We start from the raw sequence: 20231 nt of genomic DNA on the forward strand, positions 1-20231 counted from the left end.
ACGACTCAAGTACAAGAGGACTTACTCTTTTTACATTCTATGACTTGAGCCTTTCCTGTGAAAGCAGTTTTAGATATCGATGCTTCACTTTTTAACTATATCACTTGAACCTTCTTATTGACTTTGAAACACAGAAATAACATCGGAATCAAATACAAAAGGCACAATGCCGACTTAAGTACAAGAAGACTGACTCTTCTTACTTTCTATCTTTAAACATTTCCTGTGAGACCAGTTTTAGATTCCGATGCTTCACTTCAGGTTTACTGTATCCCTTGGACCTTCTTATTGACGTTGAAACACAGAAATAACATCGGAATTAAGTACGAAAGGCACAATGCCGACTTAAGCACAAGGGGACTGACTCTTTTTACATTCTATGATTTGAGCCTTCCCTCTGAAACCAGTTTTAGAAATCGATGCGTCACTTTAGGTTTTCTGTATCCCTTGGACCTTCTTATTGATGATGAAACACAGAAATTACATCGGAATTACATATAAAAGGCACAATGCAGACTTATGTAGAAGAAGACTGACTCTTCTTACTGTGTACGTTTTGAACGTCTCCTGTAAGACCAGTTTTAGATTACGATGCTTCACTTCAGGTTCACTGTATCCTTGGACATTCATATTGACGATGAAACACAGAAATTGAATCGGAATTAAATACAAAAAACACAATGACGACTCAAGTACAAGAGGACTTACTCTTTTTACATTCTATGACTTGAGCCTTTCCTGTGAAAGCAGTTTTAGATATCGATGCTTCACTTTTTAACTATATCACTTGAACCTTCTTATTGACTTTGAAACACAGAAATAACATCGGAATCAAATACAAAAGGCACAATGCCGACTTAAGTACAAGAAGACTGACTCTTCTTACTTTCTATCTTTAAACATTTCCTGTGAGACCAGTTTTAGATTCCGATGCTTCACTTCAGGTTTACTGTATCCCTTGGACCTTCTTATTGACGTTGAAACACAGAAATAACATCGGAATTAAGTACGAAAGGCACAATGCCGACTTAAGCACAAGGGGACTGACTCTTTTTACATTCTATGATTTGAGCCTTCCCTCTGAAACCAGTTTTAGAAATCGATGCGTCACTTTAGGTTTTCTGTATCCCTTGGACCTTCTTATTGATGATGAAACACAGAAATTACATCGGAATTACATATAAAAGGCACAATGCAGACTTATGTAGAAGAAGACTGACTCTTCTTACTGTGTACGTTTTGAACGTCTCCTGTAAGACCAGTTTTAGATTACGATGCTTCACTTCAGGTTCACTGTATCCTTGGACATTCATATTGACGATGAAACACAGAAATTGAATCGGAATTAAATACAAAAGGCACAATTCCGACTTTTGTACAAGAAAACTGACTCTTCTTACTGTCTACGTTTTGAGACTTTCCTGTGGGACTAGTTTTAGATTCAAATGCTTCTCCTCAGGTTTACTGTATCCCTTGACCTTCTTATTGACGATGTTACACAGATAATGCATCGGAATTAAATACAAAAGTTTCAATGCCGACTTAAGTACAAGAAGTCTGACTCTTCTTACATTCTATGTTTTACACATTTCCTGTGAGACCAGTTTTAGATTCCGTTGCTTCACTTCAGGTTTACTGTATCCCTTGGACCTTCTTATTGACGATGAAACACAGAAGTTGCATCGAAATTAAATACTACAGGCACAATGCCGACGTAAGTACAAGAGGGCTGACTCTTCTTACATTCTACGATTTCAACCTCTCCTCTGAGACCAGGTTTTGATTCCGATGCTTCACTTCAGGTTTACTATATCTCTTGGACCACTTATTGACGATCAAACACAGAAATTCCATCGGAATTAAATACAAAAGGCACAATGCCGACCTAAGTACAAGAGGACTGACTCTACTTACATTCTATGATTTGAACCTTTCCTGTGAGTATAGTTCTAGATTCCAATGCTTCACTTCAGGTTTACTGTATTTCGTGAACCTTCTTATTGACGACGAAACTCAGAAATTGCATCGGAATTAAATACAAAAGGCACAATGCCGACTTAAGGACAAGAGGAATGTCTCTTCTTACAGTCTATGCTTTCAACCTATCCTGTGAGACCAGTTTTAGATTGCTATGCCTCACTTCAGGTTTACCGTATCCCTTGCACATTCTTATTCACGATGAAACTCAGAAATTGCATCGGAATTAAATACAAAACGCAAAATATGGAATTAAGTACAAAAAGACTGACTCTAATTACTTTCTATGTTTTGAACCTTTCCAGTGAGATCAGTTTTAGATTCCGATGAATCACTTCAGGTTTATTGTATCCCTTGAACCTTCTTATTGACGATAAATCACAGATATTGCATCGGAATAAATACAAAAGGCACAATGCCGACGTAAGTACAAGAAGACTGACTCTTCTTACTGTCTATGCTTTGAACGTTCCCTGTAAGACCAGTTTTAGATTCCGATGCTTCACTTCAGGTTTGCGGTATCCCTTGCACCTTCTTATGGACGATGAAACACAGAAATTGCATCGGAATTAAATACAAAAGGCACAAAGCCGACTTAAGTACAAGAAAACTGATTCTTCTTACAGTCTAAGTTTTGAACCATTCCTGTGAGACCAGTTTTAGATTCCGATGCTTCTTCTCAGGTTTACTGTATCCCTTGGTCCTTCTCATTGACGATGAAACAAAGAAAGAGCATCGGAATTAAATACAAAAGCACAATGCCGATTTAAGTACAAGAAGACTGACTCTTCTTACTTTCTACGTTTTAAACATTTCCTGTGAGACCAGTTTTAGATTCCGATCCTTCACATCAGGTTTACTGTATCCCTTGGACCTTCTTATTGACGATGAAACACAGAAATTGCATGGGAATAAAATGCAAAAGGCACTATGCCGTCTTAAGTACAAGAGGACTGACTCTTCTTACATTTAATGATTTGAACCTTTCCTGTGAGACCAGTTTTTGATTCCGATGCTTCACTTCAGGTTTACTGTATCCCTTGGACCTTCTTAATGACGATGAAACACAGAAATTGCATCGGAATAAAATACCAAAGGCACTATGCCGACTTAAGTACAAGAGGACTGACTCTTCTTACATTCTGTGATTTGAATCTTTCCTGTGACAATAGTTTTAGATTCCGATGCTCCACTTCAGGATTACTGTATCCCTTGGACCTTCTTATAGACGATGACACACAGAAATTGCATCGGAATTAAATACAAAAGGCACAATGTCGACTTAAGCACAAGCGGACTGACTCTTCTTACTTTCTATGTTTTAAACATTTCCTGTGAGACCAGTTTTAGATTCCGATGCTTCACATCAGGTTTACTGTATCCCTTGACCTTCATAATGACGATGAAACACAAAAATTGCATCGAAATTATATACAACAGGCACAAAGCCGTCTTAAGTACAAGAGGACTGAATCTTCTTACATTCTATGATTTGAACCTTTTCTGTGAGAATCGTTTTAGATTCCGATGCTTCACTTCAGGATAACTGTATCACTTGGACCTGCTTATTGGCGATGTAACACAGAAAGTGCATCGGAATTAAATACAAAAGTTACAATGCCGACTTCAGTACAAGAGGACTGACTCCTCTTACATTTTATGATTTGAACCTTTCCTGTGAGAATAGTTTGACAGTCCGTTGCTACACTTCAGGTTTACTGTATCCCTTGGACCTTCTTATTGACGACGAAACTCAGAAATTGCATCGGAATTAAATTCAAAAGGCACAATGCCGACTTACGGACAAGAGGAATGTCTCTTCTTACAGTCTATGTTTTGAACCTTTCCTGTGAGACCAGTTTTAGAATCCATTGCTTCACTTCAGGTTTACCGTATCCCTTGCACCTTCTTATTCATGATGACATACATAAATTGCATCGGAATAAAATACAAAAGGCACAATGCCGACTTAAGTTCAAGAAGACTGACTCTTCTTACTGTCTATGATTTGAGAGTATCTTGTGAGACTGGTTTCAGATTCCGATGCTTCACTTCAGGTTTACTGTATCCCTTGGACCTTCTTATTGACGATGGAACTCAGAAATTGCATCGGAATGAAATACAAAAGGCACAATGCTGACTTACGTACAAGAAGACTGACTCTTCTAACTGTGTATGTTTTGAAAATTTCCTGTGAGACCAGTTTTAGCTTCCATGCTTCACATCAGGATTACTGTATCCCTTGGACTTTCTTATTGACGATGAAACACAGAAATTGCATCGGAATTAAATACAAAAAGCGCAATGCCGACTGAAGTACGAGAGGACTTTCTCTTTATACAATCTATGATTTGAGCCTCTCCTGTGATATCAGTTTTAGATATTGATGCTTTACTTCCGGTTTACTGTATCCCTTGGACCTTCTTAATGACGATGAAACACAGAAATTGCATCGGAATTAAATACAATAGGCACAATGCCGACTTAAGTACAAGAAGACTGACTCTTCTTCGTGTCTATGTTTGAACATTTATTGTGAGACCTGTTTTAGATCCCGATCCTTCACTTCAGGTTTACTGTATCCCTTGGACCATCTTATTGACGATGAAATACAGAAATTGTATCGGAATTAAATACAAAACCCACAATGCCGATATAAGTACAAGAAGAGTGACTCTTCTTACCGTCTATGTTTTGAAACTTCCTGTGAGACCAGTTTTAGATTCCGATGCTTCACTTGAGGTTTACTGTATCCTTTGGCCCTTCTTATTGACGATGAAACGCAGAAATTGCATCGGAATTAAAAACTAATGGCACAATGCGATCTTAAGTACAAGAAGACTGACTCTTCTTGCTGTCTATGATTTAAACCTTTCCTGTGAGTCCAGTTTGAGATTCTGATGCTTCACTTCAGGTTTACTGTATCCCTTGGACCTTCTTATTGACGATGAAACACAGAACTTGCATCGGAATTAAATACAAAAGTCACAATGCCGACTTAAGTACAAGAAGACTGACTCTTCTTACTGTCTATGTTTTGAACCTTTCCTGTGAGACCAGTTTTAGATTCCGATGCTTCACTTCAGATTTACTGTATCCCTTGGACCTTCTTATTGACGATGAAACACAGTAATTGCATCGGAATGAAAAACAAAGTTCACAATGCCGACTTAAGTACAAGAGGACTGACTCTTCTTACATTCTATGATTTGAACCTAACCTGTGAGACCAGTTTTAGATTCCGGTGCTACACTTCAGGTTTACTGTATCCCTTGGACCTTCTTACTGATGAAGAAACACATAAATTGCATCGGAAATATGTACAATAAGCACTAGCCGACTTAAGTACAAGAAGACAGACTCTTCTTACTGTCTATGTTTGAACCTTTCCTGTGAGACCAGTTTTTGGTTACGATGCTTCACTTGAGGTTTACTGTCACACTTGGAACTTCTCATTGACGATGAAACACATAAATTGCATAGGAATTAAATACAAGAGGCAGAATGCTGACTTAAGTACGAGAGGACTGACTCTTCTTACATTCTATGATTTGAACCTTTCCTGTGAGACCTGTTTTAGGTTCCGATGCTTCACTTTAGGTTTACTGTATCCCTTGGACTATCCTATTAATGATGAAACACAGAAATTGCATCGGAATTAAATACAAAATGCACAAGCCGACTTAAGTATAAGAGGACTGACTCTTCGTACTGTCTATGATTTGAAACTTTCCTGTGAGGCCAGTTTTAGATTCCGATGCTTCACTTCAGGTTTACTGTATCCCTTGGACCTTCTTATTGACGATGAAACACAGAAATGGCATCGGAATTAAATACAAAATGCACAATGCCGACCAAAGTACAAGAACACTGACTCTTCTTACTGTCTATGTTTTGAACCTTTCCTGTGAGACCAGTTTTTCCTTCCGATGCTTCACTTCAGGTTTACTGTATCCCTTAGACCTTCTTATTGACGATGAAACACAGAACTTGCATCGGAAATAAATACAAAAGGCACAATGCCGACTTAAGTACAAGAAGACTGACTCTTCCTACTGTCTATGTTTTGAACCTTTCCTGTGAGACCAGCTTTAGATTCCGATGCTTCACTTCATGTTTACTGTATCCCTTGGTCGTTCTTATTGACGATGATACACAGAAATTGCATCGGAATTAAATAAAAAACGCACAATGGCGACTTAGGACCAAGAAGTCTGGCTCTTCCTACTGTCTATGATTTGAACCAACCCTGTGAGACCAGTTTTAGATTCCAATGCTTCACGTCAGGTTTACTGTATCCCTCGAATATTCTTATTGACGTTCAAACACAGAAATTGCAACGGAATTAAATACAAAATGCACAATTCCGACTTAAGTAGAGGAAGACTGACTCTGCTTACATTCTATGATTTGAGCCTTTCCTGTGAGACCAGCTTTAGATTTCGATGCTTCACTTCAGGTTTGCTGTATCCCTTGGACCTTCTTATTGACGATGAAACACAGAAATTGCTTCGGAACTAAATACAAAAGGCACAATGCAGACTTTAGTACAAGATGACTGACCCCTCTTACATTCTACGATTTGAACCTTTCCTGTGGGACCAGTATTATATTCCGATGCTTCACTTCAGGTTTACTGTATTCCTTAGACTTTCTTATTGGTGATGAAACACGGAAATTGCATCGGAAATAAATACAATGGGCACAAGCCGACTTAAGTACAAGAAGACTGACTTTTCTTACTGTCGATGTTTGAACCTTTCCTGTGAGACCCGTTTTTGGTTACGATGCTTCACTTCAGGTATAATGTATCCCTTGGACCTTCTTATTGACGATGAAACACAGAAATTGCATCGGAATTAAATACAAAAGGCACAATGCCGACTTAAGGACAAGACGACTGACCCTTCATACATTCTATGATTTGAACCATTCCTGTGAGACCAGTTTTAGATTCCGATGCTTCACTTCAGGTTTACTGTATACCTTGGACCATCTTACTGATGATGAAACAAAGAATTTGCATCGGAAATAAATACAATAGGCACAAGCCGACTTAAGTACAAGAAGACTGACTCTTCTTACTGTCTATGTTTGAACCTTTCCTGTGAGACCAGTTTCAGTTATCGATGCTTCACTTCAGGTTTACTGTATCCCTTGGACCTTCTTATTGACGATGAAACACAGAAATGGCATCGGAATTAAATACAAATCGCACAATGCCGACCAAAGTACAAGAACACTGACTCTTCTTACTGTCTATGTTTTGAACCTTTCCTGTGAGACCAGTTTTTCCTTCCGATGCTTCACTTCAGGTTTACTGTATCCCTTAGACCTTCTTATTGACGATGAAACACAGAACTTGCATCGGAAATAAATACAAAAGGCACAATGCCGACTTAAGTACAAGAAGACTGACTCTTCCTACTGTCTATGTTTTGAACCTTTCCTGTGAGACCAGCTTTAGATTCCGATGCTTCACTTCATGTTTACTGTATCCCTTGGTCGTTCTTATTGACGATGAAACACAGTAATTGCATCGGAATGAAAAACAAAGGGCACAATGCCGACTTAAGTACAAGAGGACTGACTCTTCTTACATTCTATGATTTGAACCTAACCTGTGAGACCAGTTTTAGATTCCGGTGCTACACTTCAGGTTTACTGTATCCCTTGGACCTTCTTACTGATGAAGAAACACAGAAATTGCATCGGAAATATGTACAATAAGCACTAGCCGACTTTAGTACAAGAAGACAGACTCTTCTTACTGTCTGTGTTTGAACCTTTCCTGTGAGACCAGTTTTTGGTTACGATGCTTCACTTCAGGTTTACTGTCACACTTGGAACTTCTTATTGACGATGAAACACATAAATAGCATAGGAATTAAATACAAGAGGCAGAATGCTGACTTAAGTACAAGAGGACTGACTCTTCTTACATTCTATGATTTGAACGTTTCCTGTGAGACCTGTTTTAGGTTCCGATGCTTCACTTTAGGTTTACTGTATCCCTTGGACTATCCTATTAATGATGAAACACAGAAATTGCATCGGAATTAAATACAAAAGGCACAAGCCAACTTAAGTATAGGAGGACTGACTCTTCTTACTGTCTATGTTTTGAACCTTTCCTGTGAGACCAGTTTTAGATTCCGATGCTTCACTTCAGGTTTACTGTATCCCTTGGACCTTCTTATTGACGATGAAACACAGAAATGGCATCGGAATTGAATACAAAATGCACAATGCCGACTAAAGTACAAGAACACTGACTCTTCTTACTGTCTATGTTTTGAACCTTTCCTGTGAGACCAGTTTTTGGTTACGATGCTTCACTTGAGGTTTACTGTCACACTTGGAACTTCTTATTGACGATGAAACACATAAATAGCATAGGAATTAAATACAAGAGGCAGAATGCCGACTTAAGTATAAGAGGACTGACTCTTCTTACTGTCTATGTTTTGAACCTTTCCTGTGAGACCTGCTTTAGTTTCCGATGCTTCACTTCAGGTTTACTGTATCCCTTGGTCGTTCTTATTGACGATGATACACAGAAATGGCATCGGAACTAAATACAAAAGGCACAATGCAGACTTAAGTACAAGATGACTGACCCTTCTTACATTCTACGATTTGAACCTTTCCTGTGGGACCAGTATTATATTCCGATGCTTCACTTCAGGTTTACTGTATCCCTTGGACTTTCTTATTCATGATGAAACACGGAAATTGCATCGGAAATAAATACAATAAGCACAAGCCGACTTAATTCAAGAAGACTGACTCTTCTTACTGTCTATGTTTGAACCTTTCCTGTGAGACCAGTTTCAGTTATCGATGCTTCACTTCAGGTTAACTGGACCCCTAGGCCCTTCCTATTGACGATCAAACACAGAAATTGCATCGGAATAGAGTACAAGGGGCACAATGCCGACCTAAGTACAAGAAGACTGACTCTTCTTACATTCTATGATTTGGGGCTTTCCTGTGAGACCAGTTGTAGATTCCGATCCTTCACTTCAGGTTTCCTGTATCCCTTGGACCATTTAATTGACGGTGAAACACAGAAATTGCATCGGAAATAAATACAAAAGGCACAATGCCGACTTAAGTACAAGAAGACTGACTCTTATTACTGTCTATGTTTTGAACCTTTCCTGTGAGACCAGCTTTAGATTCCGATGCTTCACTTCATGTTTACTGTATCCCTTGGTCGTTCTTATTGACGATGATACACAGAAATTGCATCGGAATTAAATAAAAAACGCACAATGGCGACTTAAGGACAAGACGACTGACCCTTCATACATTCTATGATTTGAACCATTCCTGTGAGACCAGTTTTAGATTCCGATGCTTCACTTCAGGTTTACTGTATACCTTGGACCATCTTACTGATGATGAAACAAAGAATTTGCATCGGAAAAAAATACAATAGGCACAAGCCGTCTTAAGTACAAGAAGACTGACTCTTCTTACTGTCTATGTTTGAACCTTTCCTGTGAGACCAGTTTCAGTTATCGATGCTTCACTTCAGGTTAACTGGACCCCTTGGACCTTCCTATTGACGATCAAACACAGAAATTGCATCGGAATAGAGTACAAGGGGCACAATGCCGACTTAAGTACAAGAAGACTGACTCTTCTTACATTCTATGATTTGAACCTAACCTGTGAGACCAGTTTTAGATTCCGGTGCTACACTTCAAGTTTACTGTATCCCTTGGACCTTCTTACTGATGAAGAAACACAGAAATTGCATCGGAAATATGTACAATAAGCACTAGCCGACTTAAGTGCAAAAAGACAGACTCTTCTTACAGTCTATGTTTGAACCTTTCCTGTGAGACCAGTTATTGGTTACGATGCTTCACTTGAGGTTTACTGTCACCCTTGGAACTTCTAATTGACGATGAAACACATAAATGGCATAGGAATTAAATACAAGAGGCAGAATGCTGACTTAAGTACAAGAGGACTGACTCTTCTTACATTCTATGATTTGAACCTTTCCAGTGAGACCTGTTTTAGGTTCCGATGCTTCACTTTAGGTTTACTGTATCCCTTGGACTATCCTATTAATGATGAAACACAGAAATTGCATCGGAATTAAATACAAAAGGCACAAGCCGACTTAAGTATAAGAGGACTGACTCTCCTTACTGTCTATGTTTTGAACCTTTCCTGTGAGACCAGTTTTAGATTCCGATGCTTCACTTCAGGTTTCCTGTATCCCTTGGACCATTTAATTGACGGTGAAACACAGAAATTGCATCGGAATTAAATACAAAATGCACAATGCCGACTAAAGTACAAGAAGACTGACTCTTCTTACTGTCTATGTTTTGAACCTTTCCTGTGAGACAAGTTATTCCTTCCGATGCTTCACTTCAGGTTTACTGTATCCCTTAGACCTTCTTATTGACGATGAAACACGGAACTTGCATCGGAAATAAATACAAAAGGCACAATGCCGACTTATGTACAAGAAGACTGTCTCTTCCTACTGTCTATGTTTTGAACCTTTCCTGTGAGACCAGTTTTAGATTCCGATGCTTTACTTAATGTATACTGTATCACTTGGTCGTTCTTATTGACGATGATACACAGAAATTGCATCGGAATTAAATAAAAAACGCACAATGGCGACTTAGGTGCAAGAAGTCTGTCTCTTCTTACTGTCTATGATTTGAACCAACCCTGTGAGCCCAGTTTTAGATTCCAATGCTTCACTTCAGGTTTACTGACTCTTCTTACTGTCTATGTTTGAACCTTTCCTGTGAGACCAGTTTTTGGTTCCGATGCTTCACTTCGGGTTTACTGTATCCCTTGGACCTTCTTATTGACGATGAAACACAGAAATTGCATCGGAATTAAAGACAAGAGGCACAATGCCGACTAAAGTACAAGAGGACTGACTCTTCCTACATTCTATGATTTGAACCTAACCTGTGAGACCAGTTTAAGATTCCGATGCTTCGCTTCAGGTTTCCTGTATCCCTTGGACCTTCTTATTGACGACGAAACACAGAAATTGCATCGGATTTAAAGACAAAAGGCACAATGCCGACTTAAGTACAAGAGGACTGACTCTTTCTACATTCTATGATTTGAACCTAACCTGTGAGACCAGTTTAAGATTGCGATGCTTCACTTCAGGTTTCCTGTATCCCTTGGACCTTCTTATTGACGATGAAACACAGAAATTGCATCGGAACTAAATACAAAAGGCACAATGCGGACTTAAGTACAAGATGACTGACCCTGCTTACATTCTACGATTTGAACCTTTCCTGTGGGACCAGTATTAGATTCCGATGCTTCACTTCAGGTTTACTGTATCCCTTGGACTTTCTTATTGATGATGAAATACGGAAATTGCATCGGAAATAAATACAATGGGCACAAGCCGACTTTAGTACAAGAGGACTGACTCTTCTTAATGTCTATGTTTGAACCTTTCCTGTGAGACCAGTTTTTGGTTCCGATTCTTCACTTCAGATTTAATGTATCCCTTGGACCTTCTTATTGACGATGAAACACAGAAATTGCATCGGAATAAAATACAAATGGCACAATGCCGACTTAAGTACGACTGACCCTTCATACATTCTATGATTTGAACCATTCCTGTGACCAGTTTTAGATTACGAAGCTTCACTTTAGTTTTACTGTATAATTTGGACCTTCTTATTGATGATGAACCACAGAATTTGCATCGGAAGTAAATACAAAAGGCACAATGCCGACTTAAGTACAAGACGACTGACCCTTCATACATTCTATGATTTGAACCATACCTGTGAGACCAGTTTTAGTTTCCGATGCTTCACTTCAGTTTTACTGTATCCCTTGAACCTTCTTATTGACGATGAAACACAGAAATTGCATCGGAATTAAGTACAAAAGGCACAATGCCGACTTAAGTACAAGATGACTGACCCTTCATACATTCTATGATTTGAACCTTTCCTGTGAAACCAGTTTTAGATTCCGATGTTTCACTTCAGGTTTACTGTATCTCTTGGACCTTCTTATTGATGATGAAACACAGAAATCACATCGGAAATATATACAATAGGTACAAGCCGACTTAAGTACAAGCAGACTAACTCTTCACACTGTCTATGCTTTAAACCTTTCGTGTGAGACCAGTTTTAGATATCGATGCTTCACTTCAGGTTTATTGTATCCCTTGGACCTTCTTGTTGACGATCAAACGCAGACATTGCATCGGAATAGAATACAAAAGGCACAATGCCGACTTAAGTACAAGACGACTGAACCTTCATTATTCTATGATTTGAACCTTTCCTGTGAGACCAGTTTTAGATTCTGGTGCTTCACTTCAGGTTTACTGTATCCCTTGGACCTTCTTATTGATGATGAAACACAGAAATTGCATCGGAAATATGTACATTAAGCACAAGCCGACTTAGGTACCAGAAGAAAGATTCTTCTTACTGTCTATGTTTGAACCTCTCCTGTGGGACCAGTTTTTGGTAGCGATGCTTCACTTCAGGTTTACTGTCACCTTTGGAACTTCTTATTGCCGATGAAACACAGAAATTGCATAGGAATAAAATATAAAATGCACAACCCGTCTTAAGTATAAGAGGACTGACTCTTCTTACTGTCTATGTTTTGAACCCTACCTGTGAGACCAGTTTTAGATTCCGATGCTTCACTTCAGGTTTACTGTATCCCTTGGACCTTCTTATTGACGATGAAACACAGAAATGGCATTTGAAATAAATACAAAAGGCACATTGCCGAATTAAGTACAAGAAGACTGACTCTTCATACTGTCTATGATTTAAACCTTTCCTGTAAGACCAGTTTAAGATTCCGTTGCTTCACTTCAGGTTTACTGTATCCCTTGGACCTTCTTATTGACGATGAAACACAGAAATTGCATCGGAATTAAATACAAAAGGCACTTGCCGACTTAAGTACAAGACGACTGACGCTTCATACATTGAATGATTTGTACGTTTCCTGTGAGACCAGTTTTAGATTCCGGTGCTTCACTTCAGGTTTACTGTATCCCTTGGACCTTCTTATTGATGATGAAACACAGAAATTGCGTCCGAAATATGTACAATAAGCACAAGCCGACTTAAGTACAAGAAGACTGACTCTTCTAACTGTCTATGTATGAATCTTTCCGGTGAGACCAGTTTTTGATTCCGATGCTTCACTTCAGTTGTACTGTATCCCTTGGAACTTCTTATTGACAATGAAACACAGAAATTGCATCGGAATTAAATACAAAAGGCACAATGCCGACTTAAGTACAAGATGACTGACCCTTCATACATTCTATGATTTGAACCTTTCCTGTGAAACCAGTTTTAGATTCCGATGTTTCACTTCAGGTTTACTGTATCTCTTGGACCTTCTTATTGATGATGAAACACAGAAATCGCATCGGAAATATATACAATAGGAACAAGCCGACTTAAGTGCAAGAAGACTGACTCTTCATACTGTCTATGCTTTAAACCTTTCCTGTGAGACCAGTTTTAGATATCGATGCTTCAGTTCAGGTTTACTGTATCCCTTGGACGTTCTTATTGACGATCAAACACAGACATTGCATCGGAATAGAATAGAAAAGGCACAATGCCGACTTAAGTACAAGAAGACTGATTCTTCTTACATTCTATGATTTGGGCTTGTAACCTCCCCCTCACTTACCGACCTTAATGACAGTGAAAAATGAAACCGCGTGTACCTAATGGGAGTTTTGGAAAAGCAATCGTCACCGAAGTTAACATGTCGGTAAAGAGGGAGGAAAGGGTTACATCTAAATGAAAGGAAATGTGCTAATGAAACTGGTGGAAATTAATTTTGAAAAGGGGTAAAGTTAATAAAGAAAGTAAATGTGCAGCCGTTACATTAACAATTAACTAGCGGTAATTAGGTATTTGAGATTTGGGGAAATCACGGTCGCCAGTCCTAAGGACAATTACTATAGTAACTGAAAAAGAAAGATTATTACACATATAATTAGCACTAGAAGCGTGGCAACTGAAGGTTGACACGTGTAGTGTGAAAACTGAAAGTTTGTCAGAAGTAATAAATTTCGCTACACCCTGACTTAATTTAGCAAAAGAATTAATAAAACCGGAAAATCGAAAGTTAATTTAGTGACTTAAGTTAATAGTGAGCTTTCTTTCTGAAGCACATCGAAATTCAGTAAAATACAGTTAGTCTTGGACTACCTCAACAATCGTTTCAAAAGCTACTTGAATCTATGCAATTTAGAAATAAGAGATTTAACTTTGATCTTGAATTAAATGATTCTGAACAATTAACAATAGTAAAATGTAGTACGTACCAAGCTGAGCTGCAGTCACAGGTAAGCTAAAATACGGTAACAAAGCTCGCACTCTTAATTCGTGCTTGTGTAATCTGAATATTGTAGCCAGCTACTGAACTTTGAAATTAAAGCAGTGAAATGGAATTATGCTGGCGTTTGAATTTCAACGACACTCGGGTTCATTTCGGAAAAGGAAGGGACCCTGCTTGGCAATGAAATTGGGACAATGAGCAACAAAGGTTCATGCTAAGTTGCTGTAATTTTGCGAGACAAATGGAACAATTTGAAAAGCTGAGGTCTGCCATACAGTTCTGAAACTTTACGTGCTTTTAGTCTTCCTTGTTAGTTGATTGAAGGTTTGAAGCCGTCGATCGAGGAGGTGGCGACAGTCACTCATTGTCGGCCGTCGCTGTTGCAGAAGCTGGATGTTGGAGCGCCTTCCTCTCGACACGGTCACCAGGCGAAATGGGCTCTTGATGTGCGCCAGCTAATGCTTCCCGTCCGCGACACCATGTCAGAAACTATCATCGCGAGTCGAGCGCAATTACATGCTGCCAAACCCCGAAAGCGCGGCAACTCGCGGGAACGTCACACAACACCTGCTCCACTCGCTACTCCCGCCAGACTCCTTCTGCTCCGCCCGCGCTTCACGCGGCAGAGTTAACACTACCAAAGATCCTACACACTTTGATTCTTCACACGACCTATCGATGTAATCGTTCGATAGCAGTTTTCCCTAGGCAAGACCCAGCGTAAAAATACAAATAATATTTACGAAACAAACCAATTATACATCGACATAAGTGCATAAATATATATATATATCCAAACAGTAAAGCAATTACAATATATAAAGAGACAGAAATGTCATATCTTGAGGTAACAAAACAAGGAAAAAAATAATAGTACAATAGATGGAAATAGGAGGATATGCATTTCCGGCGTTACACGTGCCCCACATTGTCTGAGGATGTTCGTGTAACGTAAACAGACTCAGAAAATGTCCCAAAAAAGAAACAGCGGAAATGCATATGCTCAAAACATCAACAAAATTTAGCATTCGTCTAATTAAGCATAAATAAATTTCTTTTGACCATAATAATTGAGTGGAGACACTCCTAATCTTATTCCACTCTGTCATCTTGCACAAAATAAAACAGGTTGACAACATATTAAAATTCATAGAAAACATAGAAAATGGTTTAGCTATTCTAAAATTGTCAAAATTCCCAACAGTATCAAGAAATGGAATACTATTTACAAAATTAATCAGAGTACATGGTCATAAAAACAGGTAGATGAAAATACGCAAATTAATAATTAATTACATAGAATACACATTTTTACATAACCCTTTCATAATTAATATTCTCGTCATGGGAGTCCATTAAACGCTAAACAAGAAAATAACACACATCAGATCGAAAAAAACATAAATATTGACAGTAGAATTCTTTCAGCTGTCCAGGAAGAAAAACAATTCCGCCTTCCGTACTCGCAAGTACAAAGAATGCCGACAGCGGCCCAAGAGCCAACAGCGGCACAAGAGCCGACAGCGGCTCGCCTCGCTAGTATTGTTGCGCCCGCGTGTGCGGCACGCTTGATCTCACTCGCCCTTATGACGGCGTTTCCAGAACGTCCGTTTCACTGAATTCTTTAGGAAAAACTCACTCCCGAGTAATCTCAAGGAGTCCCTTAATACTATCACAGTGGATAACTCAACACTGTCCATCATCACACGCATGTACTAGCCTGAAACTTAAAACAGCGTCTAAGTACATCGGCAATGACTAGTAAATCACATATTTATGAAATCTTACAGCTATTTACAAAATCATATTTACATTCCTTAATCTACTGTGACTCAGCTGAAAACTTAAACTAGCAGCTTGGATTTTTCAGTTGATTAGATCATGATTAAATTGATTAAAATTAAATTGATTAATCAAAATTAATTACTTATTAATTACAACTTCTTTAATGACCTTGGTCAGTCAAAAGCATGGCAATCTAGCAAATCGTTAAATCTTACACTCTATTTTACATACTGTATAAATTACCCATTGTGTGGTATTAATCGATCCTAGGTTGGTACAATTTCAAATCTACTATATTTCGAATACCTAATAGCTTTCCAGAGCTTGGATACTCTAAGCAATAAGCATTTGTGTGAGGTATACCAATGACTTTATATGGTCCATTATAAACAAACTTAAATTTAGAGATTTCATTGTCTATCTCGCTGGATTTCTCATGAGCTTTTACAAGTACTAAGTCTCCGATTGCAAACTTAGCAAAACGCGCTTTAGCGTCATGACGACGTATGCGAGCATCAGCTTTTAGCTTCGTTACTTCTCGCAAACGATCTTTTTTCACACCAATACTAATGTCAATCCGTGGAGGGAATTTGATTATCACTTCCACTAAACTTTTACTTCTGTCATCCAACACGATTTCCTCTGGAGAAAATCCCGTAGATTCATGTCTCAAGGTGTTCATAATTCTCTTAAATTCTGCTTCATATTTGCCCCATGCCCTATGGTTGTGATGGCAGTAGGTAAGGGAAAGTCGGCCTCGTCTTTGTTCGTGTGTTACGTTTGACACACCTTCTACAATACTTTCCAATTCACTTTCTACATTATTGTCAATGCCGAGATTCTTCACATTACAGTAGTTCAGATTCATACCTACGTCAATACCATCCGGCCAGTTAACAATGTGTATAGGCTGGTATTGCCTATGCACACCGTCTCCTGCCTCGTCAAAGCTAACTACTATCGTTTTATCTAGTGACATACATGTCAAAGTTTTGCTTTCGCAATTAATCACTGCATGGTACTTTAATAGCCAATCTAACCCGATAATTACTTCCGTAGTTAAGTCTGGCACGACGACAAACTCTTGTACAAATCGTGCCCCACAAATCTCGAAGTTGACAAAAATTTGTTTCGTGACCGGTTTACTGGCCTTCCCAGTAGCACCGATAATTTTCACTCCTGTTACTGGCATAACTACGATGCCAGGTCTGTCTTTCAGTAACTCAAATATTTTCCCAGATACAGCACTCAATTCTGCACCGGTGTCAATCAACACGTTTAGTTGTAGGTCGTGCATATTAACAGACACTACTATCTGTCTACACTTGTCCTCGACTGTTTCTTTATTTTCCCACAGTAAATCCTCGTCTATATCCAGGTCATTCCAGAAAAAACCATCCGGCTTTGATCCTAAATCCGGTTTATCTGGCGGCTTTTTCAGTCTCTGTTCACATACAGTTTTAATTTCAACACGTTTGTCCTGAGGCTTAGTCTCTAGCTTCGCCTCCAATACCGAAACCTTTTCCTGTAACTCGTCAACTAGTGAGTGTTGCTTTGCTATCAATTCACTAATTGTCACCTTCGTTGATTCCACTTTGGTCAGATTGATCTCATCTGCCAATCTACCTGGAGGAATGTGCCCAGTAGCATCTGAAATTACTTCCTCTGGATCTGCGCAACCCACACTGCTATCGTCTGACTGTATAATGTCAGCTCTAACCTCATACACGCTGTAATCTATGTGCTTTTCTACCAATCGTGTCCGGCTATCACTAAAATTTTCGTAATCTTTCTCCTTAATACTCTAGCAATGTTTAAACTGGAGGTTTGCGTCGGATGGGTCGGCTACTTCTACCACTATAACTTTCGGTAAAGTCTGTCGGTTAGGGCCAGAACTTTCCGTTACTACTTCAACATCTAACTCCTGCGGGACGAAACACGACGAATCTTGCTCGTGCTCCCCATTAACATCAACTATTTCTGGTAAAGTTTGCCGGTTATGGCCAGAACTTTCCATCACTTCACAAATACTATCTTCCTGTGGGACGAGACGCGGCAAATCCTGCCCGCGCTCCCTATAAACACTCCTCCCGTACAGGCCCCTATAATCTCTTAGTTCGTCGTATAAGCGACCGAACTGCCTTAACCAGACCTCATCCCTCTCTTCATCCCCTCGCTCGATGACGGACGTTTTATCCGACATCTGATCTTCTCTCAACAATTGCGAATCATTCTTAAACTCAATCTCCAGTTCCGCTGCGGGTATTACAGCTGCCACTTCGATTTCCGGAACACTACTTAAATTGTTCTCACTGACAGCGAATGTATTTTCTACTGCCGTGTATACAGCTGATCTACTACTTGTGGGCGCACTCTTTTCTCTTAACACTGGCACACTCTCCCGCCGTTGATTATTCCACACGGAATTTTCATAATGACGATACCTGGGTTTTCTCCTGTTATTGGGCCGCCAAAATTTCTCCACGCCCGGTCGGCCCCTCACCGGCGCGGCTAATGGTTTCCCTGTCTCGTCCCAGCAGATACGCTCCCCGGATACTGCTGAGGCGGCTGGTCACACCCTCTGGCGTTATTACTATTCTGCGCAGCCCGTATCACGCTAGTATGATACTGGTTTCCGTCATTCCGGTTATTATTTGCATTGTACCGATTGTTATTACGGTCCGAACCATTATTGTCATTGCTGCGGTATGCATTATTCCCATGGTTATCGTTGTTATGGTTGGGGTGGTACCCGTTGTTGTTACCACGGCCTCTACCACTGTCGCGATTATTGCGCCAATTGTCCTCGTCCTCAACTCTTTCCAGGAAATCATTGATTGTCCTGTAATTGCTTCCTACGTAGCGTTTTGTATCATCTGGAAGCTTCTTGTAGAGTTCCCAGACTATTTCGGATTCCGTGCGGCGATCACGCAAATATTCCAACTTGCGGATCCAGCCCTCACAAAACTCCCTCATCGAACCGCGCGAATTCGCATCGAAAGGCCTCGATACGACAAATTCGCGCCAGACACTTTGCTGTTTTTGCTCTGACCAGTATTCAGCCAGAAACAAATTTTTAAACTCGTCAAAAGTCAGGTTCGTAATGTCGAGGTTTAAGCCCCAACGCTTGGCATCACCAGCCAGCACATCAATAACCGCATTAATTTTTCTCTCATTAGTCCATGATCTGGGTAAAACTCTTTCACAATTTTTAATGAAATCCGTCGCGTGTATACCGCCTTTTTTCAAGGGGTCGAACCGCTCCTCTTTCGTCAACAATTCCGAACTATGTGCACAGATTGGCACATAGCTCTGTTTTTCGTCAAGTTTCTTTTCTAATTCCGACACTCTCGTAATTACTTGGCAAGTGGTTGTCGCAAGCGTTTCCACTTCCCTCTTTTTCTCTTCGCAGGTATTAGCCTGCTCCCTCACTTTAGTGTCTACTTCGGACACTAAAGCCTTTAAAGTTTCCACCTTCTGTTGATCCTCTTTTTTCACTAATTGAATTTGTTCCGTCACCTTATTCTCGATGATCGGAGCAACTGCTTCTCCTACACTTTTCTCGATTCTGCTAATTTCGGAATCAAAACGAGTATTTATGCTCGCAATTTCCGCCTGAACGCCTATCATTTCCTGTTTAAGATTACCGATTTCGGTATTAATTACAACAATATCTTCTTTGATTTTATCAACTTTTGTATTAACAACTCCAACATTGTTGTTAACAACATTAATAGCTTTGTTCTGATTGTCTAGCTTTCGTTCAATCTTTTCAGACTGAGCTTCTTGCTTGGCAGACAGAGCTATAATTTCTGCCGATTGACTCTTGATTTCATTAATCAAAACATTCAATAAATCAGTTAAATTCCCGGAGACTACCGGTTTTACTTCCGTAGCTGGTTCCTCTATACATGTTCCCCCGTATTCATCATCAAGGGGTACAGATTTGATTTTCGCTTCCGATTCCGAAACATTTTCTAAAGTTTGGAATTCCATTTCTGCTCTTTGTTGCGTTTCGGCGGTCGCGTCTTTCATGCTAGCCGCCTGCCCCTGAACAATGGGAACCGCCGTGCGCGTTTCCCACTGTTCGACCGATTGTTCCGTAT

The sequence above is a fragment of the Schistocerca piceifrons genome, chromosome 3 (assembly GCF_021461385.2).
Source record: "Schistocerca piceifrons isolate TAMUIC-IGC-003096 chromosome 3, iqSchPice1.1, whole genome shotgun sequence".
Lineage (NCBI taxonomy): Eukaryota > Metazoa > Arthropoda > Insecta > Orthoptera > Acrididae > Schistocerca > Schistocerca piceifrons.